This window comes from Phoca vitulina, unplaced genomic scaffold (assembly GCF_004348235.1).
Source record: "Phoca vitulina isolate PV1807 unplaced genomic scaffold, GSC_HSeal_1.0 scaffold1, whole genome shotgun sequence".
NCBI lineage: Eukaryota > Metazoa > Chordata > Mammalia > Carnivora > Phocidae > Phoca > Phoca vitulina.
Genome location: NW_022589704.1, coordinates 80,334,281 through 80,351,091, shown reverse-complemented (window position 1 = coordinate 80,351,091; position 16,811 = coordinate 80,334,281). Strand labels below are relative to the sequence as shown.

At 33.2% G+C, this 16,811-nt stretch overlaps 1 pseudogene; it reads right to left on the bottom strand.

Moving 5' to 3' along the window:
• Positions 1-6,646: 6,646 nt before the first annotated feature.
• LOC116636244 lies at positions 6,647-8,659 on the bottom strand (annotated as a pseudogene).
• Positions 8,660-16,811: the final 8,152 nt, after the last annotated feature.

Genomic DNA, 16,811 nt, shown 5'->3' with positions numbered 1-16,811 from the left:
ATACAAATATAAAACAGCAGAAAGTAAGAATCCCTATCTAGAATTATATTCCTTAGAGATATCTCTGAGTTTATATATATAATGTATACACATGCATAAGTATTTACAATTATATATTTAATTTTTAAAATTATACAAGTGAGAGCATACTCTAATTCTGTTGTGCAAGTTGCTTTTTAAAAAATCTACCGACATATTGCTAACATCTTCCTATATTGCTTCATATATATTTACCTTACTCTTTTTAATTTCTGTATGATATTACATGTTATGAATATATTATATTTTAGTAAGTAAATTTTCTATTGAAAATTATTTAGATTATTTCCTTTTCTTCTCATTTACAAATAGAGAGTGCCTCTACTGTTTCATACAGATATCTACGTGCTTTATTATTAATTCCATAAAATTAATACACCTGCAGCAGTGAAATTGTCTTAATGGTAGAGAGCAATGATAAGACTCTGGGCTGGTATTAGAGCTTGAATCCCAGCCTCTACCACTAACATGCTATGTGACGTTAGAAGCTAATTGACCTTACTGTAAAATTGACGTGAATCTAGAAACTACTTTAGAGAATTGTTGAGAATTCTATATCCTCTCCTAACGAGGAAATTCATGTAACATAGCTACTAGGTACTTGTTGTACTGGCACATAGTAAGAGTAATATTTCTCTATAGTTCTCAATTTCCTTCTTTAGTGAATTTCCTATTCATTTCTTTTGTTTATTTTTCTTTTGGATAGTTTCCTTTTCATTGATTTTATGGGAGAATTTTTTAATATGAAGAATATTTACTAGTCTCTTTTGTAAGTATAAATATTTTTCCCAATTCATCATGCCTTTTGCTTTGTTTTATATATTTTGCTGCATTTAAGTTTTACATTTTTGTTTAGTCAAGTGTGTTAGTCTTTTATGATTTCTGGTCTTTATGTCATGGTAAGAAAGGAAATCACTATGGAAAGATTATAAAATTATCTTCCTATATTCTGTTTTAGAGATTTTTATCATTTTTCTTTTCTACTCTTAAATATTAGCTCCATTTAAAAAAATATGTCCAGTATTCTCTTCCTTTACTCCCCCAAGGGACATATTGGAAATGTTAGGATCCTTTTTAGGATTTCCCCGTGACTGAGAAAGCACTACTGGTATTCACTGATCAGGAGCCAATGATGTCTGCCAGACTCCTTTAGTGTATAGGACTTCCTTCCCTCAATAAATAATTCCTTATTTGATTTTGAAATGCCCTACTAGACCTCTGAATCTTATCATTGCTTTCTGCCAACAATGAACAACTGAAAACTAAACATTTAAGAATTTTAAATAAAAATAACAATGGATTTATTCTGTTGACTATCTGATTAACTGAGTTTAAATAATAACACCTGAGTATATGGAGAAATACTAACTTTCAATACCAGGGGAATATGTAGATTATATAACTTTTTTTGCTGTTTTACTGTTGATTGCTCTGCAAACGGCTAAGATATATGTGGTCCAAGTTTGTAGCCTTTTGGGAGTTGTGTTTTATGCAATCATAGAATTTACAGTACAGAGAAGAATGGAAAAATTACATGACCTTCAAGTAATTTCCTACTAATCAATTTTTGTTGCTAGACATTGCATAGAGGCTGGATTGAAACCAATTGTACATAGTTGCTAATTCAGGATATACCCATATATTTTTGAAAGCCAGATGAATAAAGATGAAATTATGTGCTTTTATAAATTAATAGAGAGCTGAACCAGAACACAGGCCTGGAGGGAGATAGAATTCACCTCTGTACATAAAGGAACACCTCACCTATATTTAAATTACCACCATTGCCACTGCCACCACCATCATCAGCATTATCATCATTATATTTATTGAGTCTTTACTCAAGTGCATAGGCAATAATCTATGTGCTTTAAATGGATTATCTCATTTAATTCTCATAAGAACCTAATAAGGTAAATTCAATTATCCCCATTTTGTGGATATGGAAATTAAGACACAGAGAAAAAATAAAGCCATGCAATCTGAATTAAAATTCATATTTATAGCATGCTGCATCTTTAGTAAAAAGTAAAAATATTAAAAAAGAGTTTTGGATCTGCTCTACCATACAGGAAAATGTTGACTGAGTCCTGGGAAATTTTCACCAAAAAACACCATAAAGCATCTTGTTTTGCTTTCTATTAGAGTAGGCATTATGACTATTCCACTATAGCCCTCAAAAAAGGTCACCATCAAATACCTACCACTTATCACAGTACCAAGCTCATAATCAGTACTCAGTAAATGTTCACAGAGAATGTGTGAGTCTCCGTGATAATGTTCCCATGGACTTGCTAAAAAGATGGGTGACATAGTCTCATTCTATCAAATAAGTTAGTTCTAAAGTGTGCCCCCAAATTGCAAAAATGAATTAATTTGCCATATTAAATTATTGCTATAAATCAATTATATTTCCAAGAAAAAGTATTAAAAGTTAATAATTTTAGTTTCACATTGATTAATATTAAACCATTTTATCTGATAATAGTTCAATACTAGGATTGCTCTTGCTTGGTTTTGGTCAATGTAGGGAGCACATGACAAAAAGGATTTAAACTTTTTATTCTCTCTCACAAAGGGAGCATTTCCCTAGGTCACCATCTAAGGTAGATTCTATTCACAAGTAGTTTATATAAGGTAAAAAGATGATATTTAAGTTATTTTAACAGCTTATTGAGATATATAATCTATACCATGTATTTCACCTATTTAAAGTGTACAATTCAATGATTTTTAATATATTTATAGAGTTGTGTAACAAAACAATCAGTTTTAGAATGTCTTAATTAACCCCCCAAAAGTCCATATACCCATTAGTGGTCATTCCCTATTCCCCCCCTCCCTTACCTCCCAAACTTTAAGAAATCACAAATTTACTGTCTTTTTCTATAGATTTGCCTATCCCGGACGTTTCATACAAATGGAATCATACAAGATGTGGTCTTTTGTGATTGGCTTCTTTCATTTAGCATAATGTTCGCAAGTTTGTCCATGTTATAGTATATATCCTAACTTCATTCCTTTTTATTGACAAGTAATATCCCAATATATAGATATACCACGTTTTGTTTATCCATTCACCAATTGAGTTGTCCCTCATCAGTTACATGATTTACAAAATATTTCTCCCATTCCGTAGGTTGTCTTTTCGTTTTCTTGATGGTATCCTTTACAGCACAAAAGTTCCTAAGTTTGGTGAAGTCCATTTTTTTTTTTTTTCTTTTCTTGTTTGTGCTTTTGGTGTCATATTTAAAGAAGGCTTTGCCTAAGCCAAGGTCACGAAGATTTTATTCCTATGTTTTCTGTTAAGAGTTTTATAGTTTTAGCTCTTACATTAAAGTCTAGGATCAGTTTTGAGTTAATGTTTGTATGTGGTGTAAGGAAGGAGTCCAGTTTCATTATTTTTCATGTGGATCTCCAATTGAACCCATCACGATTTATTGAAAATTCTATTCCCATGAATGGTCTTAGTTTCTTTGTCAAAAACCAAATGACCATAAATGTAAGGGTTTTTTTTTTTTTTAATGTTTTATTTATTTATTCATGAGAGTCAGAGAGACAGAGAGGCAGAGGCAGAGGGAGAAGCAGGCTCCCCGCCTAGCAGGGAGCCCGATGCGGGACTCGATCCCAGGACCCTGGGATCATGACCTGAGCTGAAGGCAGATGCTTAACCATCTGAGCCACCCAGGTGCCCTAAATGTAAGGGTTTATTTCCTGACTCATAGTTCTGTTCTATTAATCTGCATGCCTGTCTATCCTTATGCCAGTACCACATTATTTTGATTATGTAAAGTGTGCATTCTCTAACTTTGTTCTTTTGTGAGATTGTTTTGGTTATTCCTGCATTTCCATGTGAAATCCTAATCAGTATGTCAGTTCTATGAAATTAACAGCTGGAATTTTATACAGATAGTGTTGAATCTATAGATAAATTTCAGGAATATTATCATCTTAACATTGTTAAGCCTTTTGATTCAGAAATACAGTATATCCTTCAACTTATTTGGGTTTTCTTTAATATCTCACAACAGTGTTATCAAATTTTAAGTCTTATACTTTTAAAAAAGTTTATCTCTAAGTATTTTTTCATGCTATTTTAAATAAGATTGTTTTCTTAATTTCATTTTCAGATTGTTTATTGCTAGTGTATTGACATACAATTGACTTCTGTATATTGGTCTTTTATCCTGCTACCTGACTAAAATCTTCTATTCTAATAGTTTTTTAGGATTCTCTCTATATAAGATCATGTCCTCTGTAAATAAAGATCAATTTACTTTTTCCTTTCAAATCTGGCTGTCTTTTCTTTCTTTTTCTTGCCTAATTGCCCTGAATACAAGTGGTGAAAGTTTTGTTCCTCATCCTAAGGGGGAAAGCATGCAGTCTCTCACTATTACGTATGATGATAGCTTTTATCGGGTTGAGGAACTTCCCTTCTATTTCTAGTTTGTTTCATGTGATGTTTAAATTATTGAATTAAAAATGCCCGTTATTCCATTTTTACACTGGATTCAATATTTGTATTTCAGAATTCACACCATATAGAGACTGTACTAAGATATCCTTAAGTTATATTAATAGCTCTTCTGTTATCTATTAAACAGTGCCTCTACTTTCTAGTTGTGGGATCTTGGGCAGCTTTAACTTCTGTGCACCTGAGTTTCCTCATCTGCAAAATTGGTTTTGACTATTATAGTACCTAACTTAAAGGGCCTTTTAAAGACTGAACTATTTACAAGTAAAGCATTTAGAATATAGCTGGCCCCATTGTAAGCACTAATATATCTGTTGCTATTATGAATATGCTTAATTTGGGGCGCCTGGGTGGCTCAGTTGGTTAAGTGACTGCCTTCGGCTCAGGTCATGATCCTGGACTCCTGGGATCGAGTCCTGCATTGGGCTCCCTGCTCAGTGGGGAGTCTGCTTCTCCCTCTGACCCTCCCCCATCTCGTGCTCTCTCTCTCATTCTCTCTCAAATAAATAAAAAAATAAAATCTTTTTTTAAAAAAAGAATATGCATAATTTATGCACAAAGTCACAATATGTTTTTTCACATGTGTAACATACGTAGAAGGCATTTCTTTAAGAAAAAAACATTTTATTCAAAGCTTTACTTTAGTTTTTTGGTGTTTTGTTTTTTGTTTTTACAATGATATGCACATATTCCTCTTGGTAGATTATTCAAGCAAACTTTTCTAAGGCTACATACTTAGCACCTACAAAATTAGATAATATAAGATTCAGAAACCCTTGTTCAATTTTTGGAAAGTTTTTAAGTAAGTTTGTTTTGTATTTGTGACTTGCCTATTATTACAGGTGACTTCAGTTCTTCAGATCATGTTTCTTTTAAAAAGCCATGTGCCATGTCTGTAAAAAAGCTTCAGAGGCATCTTCCCAGTTTTGATACTTAGTTTAGCTAAGCTACTTCTTTAGAGAACATGAATGAATAGCTGTGAAAAGCAACACATCTTGCCATGAGGGACTAGATTCATTAAAGACATCCTAAAATTTAAAGAACTAAGTGTCTAGGCTTTTTATATCAGAGTAAAAAATACTTTGTATTCTGAAAATTCCTTTGGACATAAATTGAAAGAAGACAGATACAATGTTTTCTTATTTCCTGTTGTTGAGTTAGATATATAGCTCTGAAGTTCCAAAATGAAATTCTTTGGATTTCTTTGGAGTCAACTATGAAAGCATCAGTTTCAGCAATGTTAATTTCCTTGTGAACAACAATTGTATATGATTTACTATCATAAAGTTTGAATCCCATTTTGTAATCATTCTTTTAGCTACCTTGGAAAATTCTAGATTTAACTGACCTCCCCGCTTTTTATAGGAAATAAACTTTAGCACAAGCAGCCATTTGAATACAACTCCTAATACAGAGGTAAGATAATATAAAGACCCCGAGCACTGAAAATACTTACCACAAAGCTCTTGTATTAAAGCAACTCCTGGGGTGCCTGGGTGGCTCAATCAGTTAAGCATCTGCCTGTGGCTCAGGTCCTGATCCCAGGGTCCTGGGATCAAGGCCCACTTCTTCAGGCTCCCTGCTCAGCAAGAGCCTGCTTCTCCACTCTCCTCCCTGCTTATGCTCTCTCTCACTATCTCTGTCTCTCTCTCTCAAATAAATAAAATCTTTTTAAAAAATAAAATAAAAATAAAGCAACTCCCTTTTTCCTTAGACCTTCACTAACCTTATTGACTCCTAACATACTTTTCTAGTTTTTTAGAACAAAAAAGTTAAGAAGAAATACTTGAATAGAGAGAAAGTATTTGGATAGAAAAGAAATGACCTCCATTTAAAGAGGATTCTAAAATAAATAGAGACGCAGAATTATACTGTTATAGGGTATCATTTTAGATGTGCTGGAATTATTGAGTAAATTTAAAATTTTTCTTTGCTTTTCTACTTAGGAAGGCAGGAATGCATATGGTATACAGGCATACTTTGGAGATAGTATGGGTTCAGTTCCAGATCACCACAGTAAAGTGAATATTATAATAAAGTAATTCAAATGAGTTTTTTGGTTTCCTGGTACATATAAAAGTTATGTTTATACTGTAGTCTATGAAGTGTGCAATAACATTATATCTAAAAAAAAAAAAAAACCAATGTAGATACCTTAATTAAAAAATACTTTTTTGCTGAAAAATGCTAACCGTTGTCTGAACTTTCCGTGAGTTGTAATCTTTTTGCTGGTGGAGGATCTTGCCTCAAGATTGAATGGCTGCTGAGTGATCAGAGTGGTGGTTGCTGCAAGTTGGGATGGCTATGGCATTTTCTTAAAAAAGGCAATAATGAAGTTTACCACATTGATTGACTCTACCTTTTATGACCAATTTCTCTGTAGCATGATATACTGTTTGATAACATTTACCCACAACAGAACATTTTTCAAAATTGGAATCAATCTTCTCAAACCCTACTGTGCAATCAACTAACTTTATGTAATATTCTAAATCCTTTGTTGTCATTTTAACAATCTTAACAGCATCTTCAGCAGGAGCAGTTTCTATCTCCAGAAACCATTTTCTTTCCTCATCCATAAGAAGCAACTCCTCATCTGTTAAATTTTTATCATGAGATTGCAGCAATTCAGTCACATCTTCAGGTTCCACTTCTAATTCTAGTTCTCTTGCTGTTTCCACCACATCTGCTGTTACTTCCTCCACTGAAGTCTTGAACCCTTCAAAGTCATCCATGAGGGTTGGAATCAACTTTTTCCAAGCTCCTGTTAATGTTGATATTTTTACCTCTTTGCATAAATCATGAATGTTCTTAATGGCATTCAGGATGGTGAATCCTTTCCAGAAGGTTTTCAATTTACTTTACCCAGATCCATCAGAGGAATCACTGTCTATGGCAGCTACAGCTTTATTAAGTATATTTCTTAAATGCTTGAAAATCAAAGACTTGAAAATCTTTTTTTAAGACTTAAAAATTAAAATTACTCCTTGATCCATGGGCTGCAGAATGGTTGTTACATTACCAGGCATGAAAACATTAATCTCATTGCACATTTCCATCATAACTCTTGGTGACCAGGTGCATTGTCAATGAGCAGTAGTATTTTGAAAGGAATCTTTTTTTCTGAGCAATAGGTCTCCACTGTGGGCTTAAAATATTCAGTAAACCATATTGTAAACAGATGTGCTATTATTCAGGCTTCTTTGTTTCATTTTTTGAGCAAAGGCAAAGTGGATTTAGCATAATTCTTAAGGACCCTAGGATTTTCTGAATGGTCAGTGAGCCTTGACTTCAACTTAAAGTCACCAGCTGCATTAGCCCCCAACTAGAGAGTCAGCCTATTCTCTGAATCTTTGAAGCCAGGCACTGATATCTCCTCTCTAGCTATGAAAATCCTAGATGGCTTCTTCTTTCAGGGGAGGGCTGTTTTGTCTACATTGAAAATCTATTGTTCAGTGTAGTTACCTTCATTACTTATCTTAACTAGATCTTTTGGATAACTTACAGCTTCTGTATCAACACTTGCTGTTTCACCTTGCACTTTTATGTTATGGGGAAGGCTTTCCTTAAACCTCACGAACCAATATCTGCTAGCTTCGGACTTTTCTTCTACAGCTTCCTCACCTCTCTTAGCCTTCATAGAATTGGAGTGTTAGGGCCTTCCTCTGGGTTAGACTCTTCTGTTCAGATTACTAAAACTTTCTTTATATCAGCAATAAGGCTGTTTCACTTATCATTTGTGTGTTCACTGGAGTAGCACTTTTAATTTCCTTCAGGGCTTTTCCTTTGCATTCACAATTTGGCTAACTGTTTGGTGTAAAAGGCTTAGATTTTGGCCTGTCTTGGCTTTTGACATGCCTTCCTTACTAAGCTTAATCATTTCTAGCTTTTGATTGAAAATGACATACATGTGACTCTTCCTTTCACTCGAACACCTAGATGCCATTGTAGGGTTATTAACTGGCCCAATGTCAGTATTGTTGAATCTCAGGGAATAAGGAGATCGGAGGAGAGGGAGAGGGATGGGGGAGCAGCTGGTGAGTGAAGCAGTCAGAACATAACACATCTGTTGATTAAGGTTGCCATGTTGTATGGGCACAGCTTGTCGCATCCCAAAACAATACAGTAGTAACATCAAAGATCACTGATCACAGATCACCATAACAAATATGATAATAATAATATAATAATAATAATACTTGAAATATTGTGAGAATTACCAAAATGTGACACAGAGACTTGAAGTGATAAATGCTGTTGGAAAAATGACACTGATAGACTTGCTTGATGAAAGGTTACCACAAATCTTTAATTTGTAAAGAAACACAATATCTGCAAAGTGCAATAAAATGAGGTATGCCTGTATTTTAGAATACTTCTCTTCAAAAGTGGTTAAATTTATTTAAAGTTTGACATTTGAAATGGTAAATATCAGTTACTTAGAAAATTAGTTATGTCAAATGCTTTGTTTCCTAAAAACTGCATAAATTAGGTATTTTATTAACTTTTTCTTAGGATGACTTGATGAAAATAAGCTTTATGCTTACCTATTATTAGGCTGACTGTATTTTGTCTGTAATTAGTGAACTATGTTATGTTAGACTCTAAATGTCAAGTAAATGGTCAATAATTATGTTAAATGCAGTGAATGTGAAAGCAGCCTTTGTAAATTGTTAAGTGTTATATAGAGTTTATTCTTAGCCATTTTCATCACCTTTAAAGCTATGTTTTACTCTTCTATATCCCTTAAAGAAGGATAGGTGAATACAAGAGGCCATATATAAGCCAAATGATTTGGCCGAAGGCAGAGAGGACTAAGAATAGACAGATGGAAGTGGGCAGTGGAGGGTGGGGTAGGATGCAATAATAGCTAAGAATATGCAATTTTGTGGTCTCATCAAGTGCTGCTCTTCTCCTTAGCTTTTACCTCAATCCCAATGTTTTTTTGAAGTCTTTCTCCTTTTTGTCACCTACACAGGCACATAATAAGTATTTATTAAATTTTTGTGGAAATATTAAAAACTGGAAAGATTGAGCTTTATAGTGTGGGAAGCTTTTTCAAATTTTTAAGTTATGAATATCAACTGAATAGGTTTACTATGTTTTAGGAAAATGATTTAATATGAATTGACATGGAGAGATTTTCTTAGAAAGACAGAACTCAGAAAGCTATTATAATCTAAATGAAAGATATGTGCAAGTTATAAGACTTTGAAAGGGGGAGACTGTTAGAAACAATGTAGATATAAATTCAACATTGTTAGTTGACTGATGACTACCTAGATAGGGACCTTGTAAAAAGGACAGGAGTCAGAGGTGATTCTGAAGCTTCTAGCATGAAAGTTTATGATTCATTAACCAAGATGTAAAGCAATTGTCAAAGTAGGAATGAGAATGAATAAAATGGGTTGTGCTTGAATATGTTCATTGTGTGTTGACTATGGGAAATCGACTTAGAAATCCGTCAGACAACTGGTAATAGACTATTTCCAATTTTATTTATCTACTATTCATGTGTGAGAGGTGAGGCCTAAGGAACATATAGATATGAGCTGACATCATTAAGATAGATAATGTCTCCAAGGGAGGTATCTGCAGGAAGAAGACTGCTAAGAACTGAAATGTGGGGGAACATATAAAATTGGGCAGTAGAACGGGACCCAGTGAAGGAAATTGGATAGAACTCCGGAAAGTAGGAACTCAAGAATGAAGAATCCAAGAAGACAAAGGACGGATAACTTTCAGTGATAGCAATTAACACAAATGTCCCCAGTGAATTTCATGAGTAATGCATTATGTTACTTTTAAAAATTACTAAAATAGTTTTAAAAGGTAGGAAATGAAAAGTAAATGTCCCTCTCCTAACTGCATTCTTCCCTGTAGTAGTAAATGTTAAGTTTCTTTTGTATCTTTCTAATCATTTTTCTTGCATATGCAAGTATTACTGTATTCCTACCATCTCAAATGCAAGTTTTCACATTTTAATGTATCTAAAATTAAGATGTCTTACAATTGATGTATATGTTAAATTTAATGGATTTTTTAAATAAGTGAGTAAATTTAACAATTCCCAAAACACTGATTTTGATTCCAATCTTCCCATTGATAGATACAATTCTTATAAATCACAACTCATGAGACTCAGTCATGCAATATGATCAAAGTCAAAGAGCAATCTATGACGCTTAAATAAATTTTTAAAAACAACATTTTCTTGTCTTGGGCTCCATGAGCAATATTTTAGAAATACTTATTACAATTCCCATTATCAGTTTTTATATGCATTCCTCAAGCACTGCACACATCACAGCTGTCTCTATAATTTCCCCAGATCTTTCCATTTTGCATTCACCTACCCTCACCATATGTACCTCTATTTTCTTCCACCCGTATTATTTTCATCTTAATCACATTACTGGAGGAACTAAGTGGCAAAAGAATATCACCTGTATGAGTTTCATGTTCTATAATGTTCTTTCCATATGTATATACCTCTGTATCTCTCTGTATAAACAAATATAAATTTCTGGCATGTAATTCCATTAAATTACAGTAAAAAATAACCTGTAAGAATTTCTTTTTCTGTGTTGCATATTTTGTTTTATGGTGTGTGTTTGTGTGCACACACATACACGTGCATGTGAATAGTTTATAACTGGTCAAATTTGTAATATGATGTATATATATACTATTAGAACATGCTTTTTTAAAGTCAAGATGCTTTTGAAATACAAAAATTTATATATATATACACATATATATATAAAATTAGTATGTTTCATCAATATAAGAGGTACTTTTTTTATTTTGACATCTCTGAATACAGGTTACATTTGACCATTTCTAGCATCTTAGACTCTATGAAAATATAGTAATTAATTCTTTCTCTTAGTTGCATCTCATAATTTTTTAACCATTCTCTTATTTATATGCTAGGGTTTTTTGTTGTTGTTTTTTATGGTTTTGGGGAAATTTTTTTTGTTTTTAGCTTTTTACTATTACCAAAAATGGCTTAATGAACATTATTTTGTACCTTAAATGTTGTTTATTTCACTTTATGTAAGTTCTTATAAGCTATATTGTGAATTTGAATACATTATGAAAATGGAATAATGGTTAATATATTGTTTTTGCTTTTTTTGATTCTATTCTGTATATTGCAGTTATAATCATCTTTCTAAAAGGTAAATGTGATCATGACAAGTAGGTAATGTAGGATGTAAATTCTTATGATATTCCCTCTGCTTGAAATACCCTTTCTGAATTTTCACTTTCCCACTCAGACTTCAGGATTCAACTCTGGTGTCATCTTGAAAGACATTCTTCAACCTCCAAGATGTCTCCAGCATAGCTCAATAGCCCCCTATGCTTAGCTCCTTTCAGCATCTATCATATTTTACTACAGATGCCTTATTAATTTTTCTATCTCTTGTATTAGGCTTCCTTAAGGTCTGGGACTCTGTGGGTAGTAGAAGTAGTGTCTGCCACTTAATAGGTCAGTAAATATTGAAAGAATGAATCATGCTATGAAATCTTTTTAAAATATTTCCAAATATTTTTTAAAGATTGACTATGAAAAATTTTTTGCTATGCTGAAAAAGAAAGTAAAAAGAAATTTAACAAGCTCTATGACTAGCTTAAAAGGAGATGAAAAATGTGTTGACATTACATGTACATGCTTTCTTCCGTTTTTAGCCATCCTAAGAGGAAGCAGTAACTAAAATAAAAATTTGTTCAAGGAATTTGTTATCTACTCAACCTGGGTATTGAGAATTATAGGTCAAGAAGTAGGTACCTTAGAAAGGAACAATTACTAAAGGTTTTGAATGGAGAAATATAATTTTAGTTATTAGATGGCTAAATATTACTTTCCATATTGATAACCAGAGTGTTTATGGTATCTCTCACTATACATAGTCAGTGCTTTATCCCAGGTGTTTCCTTCCCATGCTCGACACATGCCAAAAGGAAAAAAACAGACAAAGCAGTCCTTTGTACTTACATTTCACTGAATGTATGAATTATATTACATGAATTGTATAAATTAGAGCCTTAAGAGGAGACCTCTAACCTGGGCTGTTTTAATATAGGGACAATGATAATACCATCTTTTCCCCCTAGCTGATTATACTTAAATAGCAGTTGACAGTCTCTTATCCAACATGGCTGTGTGATGGATGGGCAGTCACATGTACAACACATTCCTTACTCAAAAAAGCATGTCAGAATGCGCTTACTTGAAAGGGAGTGAGAGAGAGAGAATATGACTTATAGTATAAGGGTATATTGAATGCTTCTTACATTAAGAATAAATAAAATTATTTTGCAAACTTTGGTACCTAATTATTAGTAAAAAGAAACAAACTGAGGGTTTTAGAGGGGAGGGGTGTGGGGGGATGGGTTAGCCTGGTGATGGGTATTAAGGAGGGCATGGACTGCATGGAGCACTGGATGTTATACGAAAACAATGAATCATGGATCACTACATCAAAAACTAATGATGTACTGTATGGTGACTAACATAACATAATAAAATTAAATTTAAAAAAATTGTTGTGAAATCTTAGTTGAAAAACCATACTTGAAAAAGCATGTCTATATATATTACTTTACATAAATATAATATATACAATACCTATATTATGAATCCTTACAATAACCTTGTATTTTTGGTAGAAAAAGTCCTGGTATCCTGAAGTTCAATGACAAACAGTTGTCTTAGGTTACACATTACATAGGCTTGGAGCAGAAGCTAAATCCCGTTTCTTGCTTCATGGGTTCGTCCTTTTTCCTTTATACCACCTTGCTATGTAATGGACTGAAAATGACAATCAACATAAAATGTAATGCATAACTTTTCATATGCATACACACAGTTATGTACATATATACATGTATTGCCAAGTCATTCTAAATATGTAAAAACTCCTCTACCAGCAGCAAATATGTGAAGCTACACTTCCACCTCTGTCTTACAAAAACCTTATTTAAAATTAATGGATTTCATGTGTGTAAAATGTTTGCACTTATTTATTATACCAGCACAATTCCTATTTCTTTAAGAAAAAAGTTCCAGCATGAGACTGAATGTTTCCTATCAGCACAATTGTAAGATTTAGCACAAAGTTTTGATCTTAAAGTTGAATCTTTAGCTCTATTTCTTTAGCTAGCAATTTCATATTGCTTTTTGTCAGTTTTGTAGTGATTTCCAAAATGCCTTTACTCATCCAACCCCAATTTTAAAGACTTTCCACTTCAGAAGAATTAAAAGCAGCAAAGAACTTTTAACCGTCCTTAACAAGAAAGTGGAATACAAACTATGGCTGAGGGAAACTTAAGGAACTTCTTAACCAAAATAGTGACTCAAATCATAGTCTTATGTCTAAAAAGATAGCCTCAGTGGAAATACAGCTGATACATTGTATAAAGATGGTTGTCAGGAGGCGCCTGTGTGGCTTAGTCAGTTGGGCGTTCTGCTCTTGATTTCAGTTCAGGTCAGGGGGCTTCATGCTTAGTGGGGAGTCTGCTTGAGATTCTCTCTGTCTCTCTTCCTCTACCTTCCCCCCTCCTCTCTCTAAAATAAGTAAATTCTTAAAAAAGAAGGTTGTCAGTGTATTTAAAATATCAGTGTATTTAAAATTTTACATTAGCAAAAAGGAACATTTCATTGTTAATAAGTTTTTAGCGTATGGCAATTGATAAAAATGTTGAATTTGGGGGAAGAACTCATTAGTTCTAATCCACTTTTTTGTGGCTGTATACTACAAAAATTGATAACTCAGGCATTATAAATATATTTTACTAGATAATTGATTAGGTAAATGCAGAATATGGTATCCATATTTAATTTATTGTTAAATAATATAAGACTTTAAATTCTTTTTACTTTCTGTACTAACTTCTGTCTATAGAATAAGTATTATTTAATACCATTTTGAAATTTGGACTACCTTCCTAATTGACACTTCCAGAAATTTTAAATTAATAAGATTTTTTTCATTGTTGAAATGTTTGTGATTCAAATACAGTTTTCAAATTTAAGTAATTTTGCGGCATTGCAGACATTTTGGTGGCTTCTATAGGCTTTGAAATAACTTTGTTACAGAATCATGGATCTGGAAACAAAGTCTCTAAACGTATAGGGAAAAAATAGTTTCAAATCTCATGCATTTATCTATTTTTTTATTTTTATTTTTATTTATGTATTTATTTATTTGAGAGAGAGAGCACACAAGCGGGGGTTAAGGGGAGGGCCAAGGGGAGAGGGAGAAGCAGATTCCCCACTAAGCATGAAGCCCCCTGACCTGAGCTGAAATCAAGAGCCGAAGGCAGACTCTTAACCGACTGAGCCACCCAGATGCCCCCATTTCTTTGTTATTGAAGTATAGTTAATACACAATGTAACATTAGTTACGGGTATACAACATAGTGATTCAAGTCTCTACATTATGCTATGCTAAGCACAAGTGTGGCTACTATGACCATACAACACTGTTATAATACCATTGACTATTCCTTATGCTGTATCTTTTATCTCCATGACTTATTCATTCCATACCTGGAAGCCTGTATCTCCTACTCTCCTTCACCCAAAATGCCCATACCCCACCCCCCATCCCTCTGGCAGCATCAGTTCTCTGTACTTATGGGTCTGTTTCTGCTTTTTGTTTATTTATTTGTTTTGTTTTTTAGATTCCCTATATAAATGAAATTATATGGTATTTGTCTTGGTCTGACTTATTTCACTTAGCATTAAACCCTCTATGTCCACTCCTATTGTCGCAAATGGCAAGATCTCATTCTTGTTATAGCTGATTAATATTCCATTTTATATATACACACATCTTTATCCATTCATCTATCAATGGACACTTGGGTTGCTTCCATATTTTAGCAATTATAAACAATGCTGCAATAAACAGGAGTGCATATGTCTTTTCAAATTAGTGTTTTCATTTTCTTTGGGTAAATACCCAGTAGTGGAATCACTGAGTCATATGGTATTTCTATTTTTAACTTTTTGAAAAATCTCCCTGCTGTTTTCTACAGTTGCTGCCCCAATTTGCATTCCCACCAATGATGCACAAGGGTTCCTTTTTCTCCACATCTTTGCCAACACTTGTATTTCTTGTCTTTTTGATTCTAACCATTCTGACAAGTGTGAGGCGATTCTCATTGTGGTTTTAGTTTGTATTTCTTTGTATAGTGATGTTGAGCATGTTTTCATGTGTGTGTTGGCCATGAGTATGTCTTTTTTGGGAAAATGTCTGTTCGGGTCCTCTGCCCTTTTTAAAATCAGATTGGTTTTTTTGGTATTGAGTTATTTAAGTTTTTTTATATATTTTGGATATTAATCCCTGTTGGATATATTGCAAAAACCTTCTCCCATTCAGTAGGTTGCCTTTTTGTTTTTTGATGGTTTCCTTTGCTGTTCAAAAGCTTTTTATTTTGGTGTAATCCCAATAGTTTATTTTTGCTTTTGTTTCCCTTGCCTTAGGAGACATATCTAGAAAAATATTGTGATGGCTGATATCAAAGAAATGACTGCCTATGTCTTCTTCTATGAGTTTTATGGTTTCAGGTCTCCCATTTAAGTCTTTAGTCCATTTTGAGTTTATTATTGTATGTATGGTGTAAGAAAGTGGTCAAGTTCATTCTTTTGCAAGTAGATGTCTGGTTTTCTGAGCACCGTTTGTTGAAGAAACTGTCTTCTCCCCATTGTATATTCTTGCCTCTTTTGTAGATTAATTGACCATATAAGCGTGGGTTTATTGCTGGGCAAAGCCCATACTTTTTGTCCTAAAAGAGAGGACTATAACCATTATTATTATTTAAAAAAATGTTAATACACAATTTTGGTAAAATGTTAATATAAGTTTTAGCTAAATTGATTACATAAACTTTATCTTCTGGTTTCTTCTGACAGCTCTTAATTCCTATATAGTACATTAGAAGCACTGTACTTCTTGATGTTGACACAGTATAGCAATGACCCTGTACACCTCAAATGCCTCTAGAGTATCATTATTTTATAGAATGGTACAGTTAAGTGATGAGCAAGGTCAATTAAACCATGCAAAATTGTTTTTGATATATTGCTTAGTATGACAGGGTTGTTTCTGTTTGTTACCATACAAACATCTAGAAAAAGCATGTCGAAATTTTCAACAAATTTAAAATGCTTGTTTGAGACTGTCTAACTGAAAACATGAGATATGTAATATACACAAAATTTACTCTGGAAACTCCTGATCAAGAGAGACAAGCATGTGTATTAAGACAGAAAATAGTGGTGTTA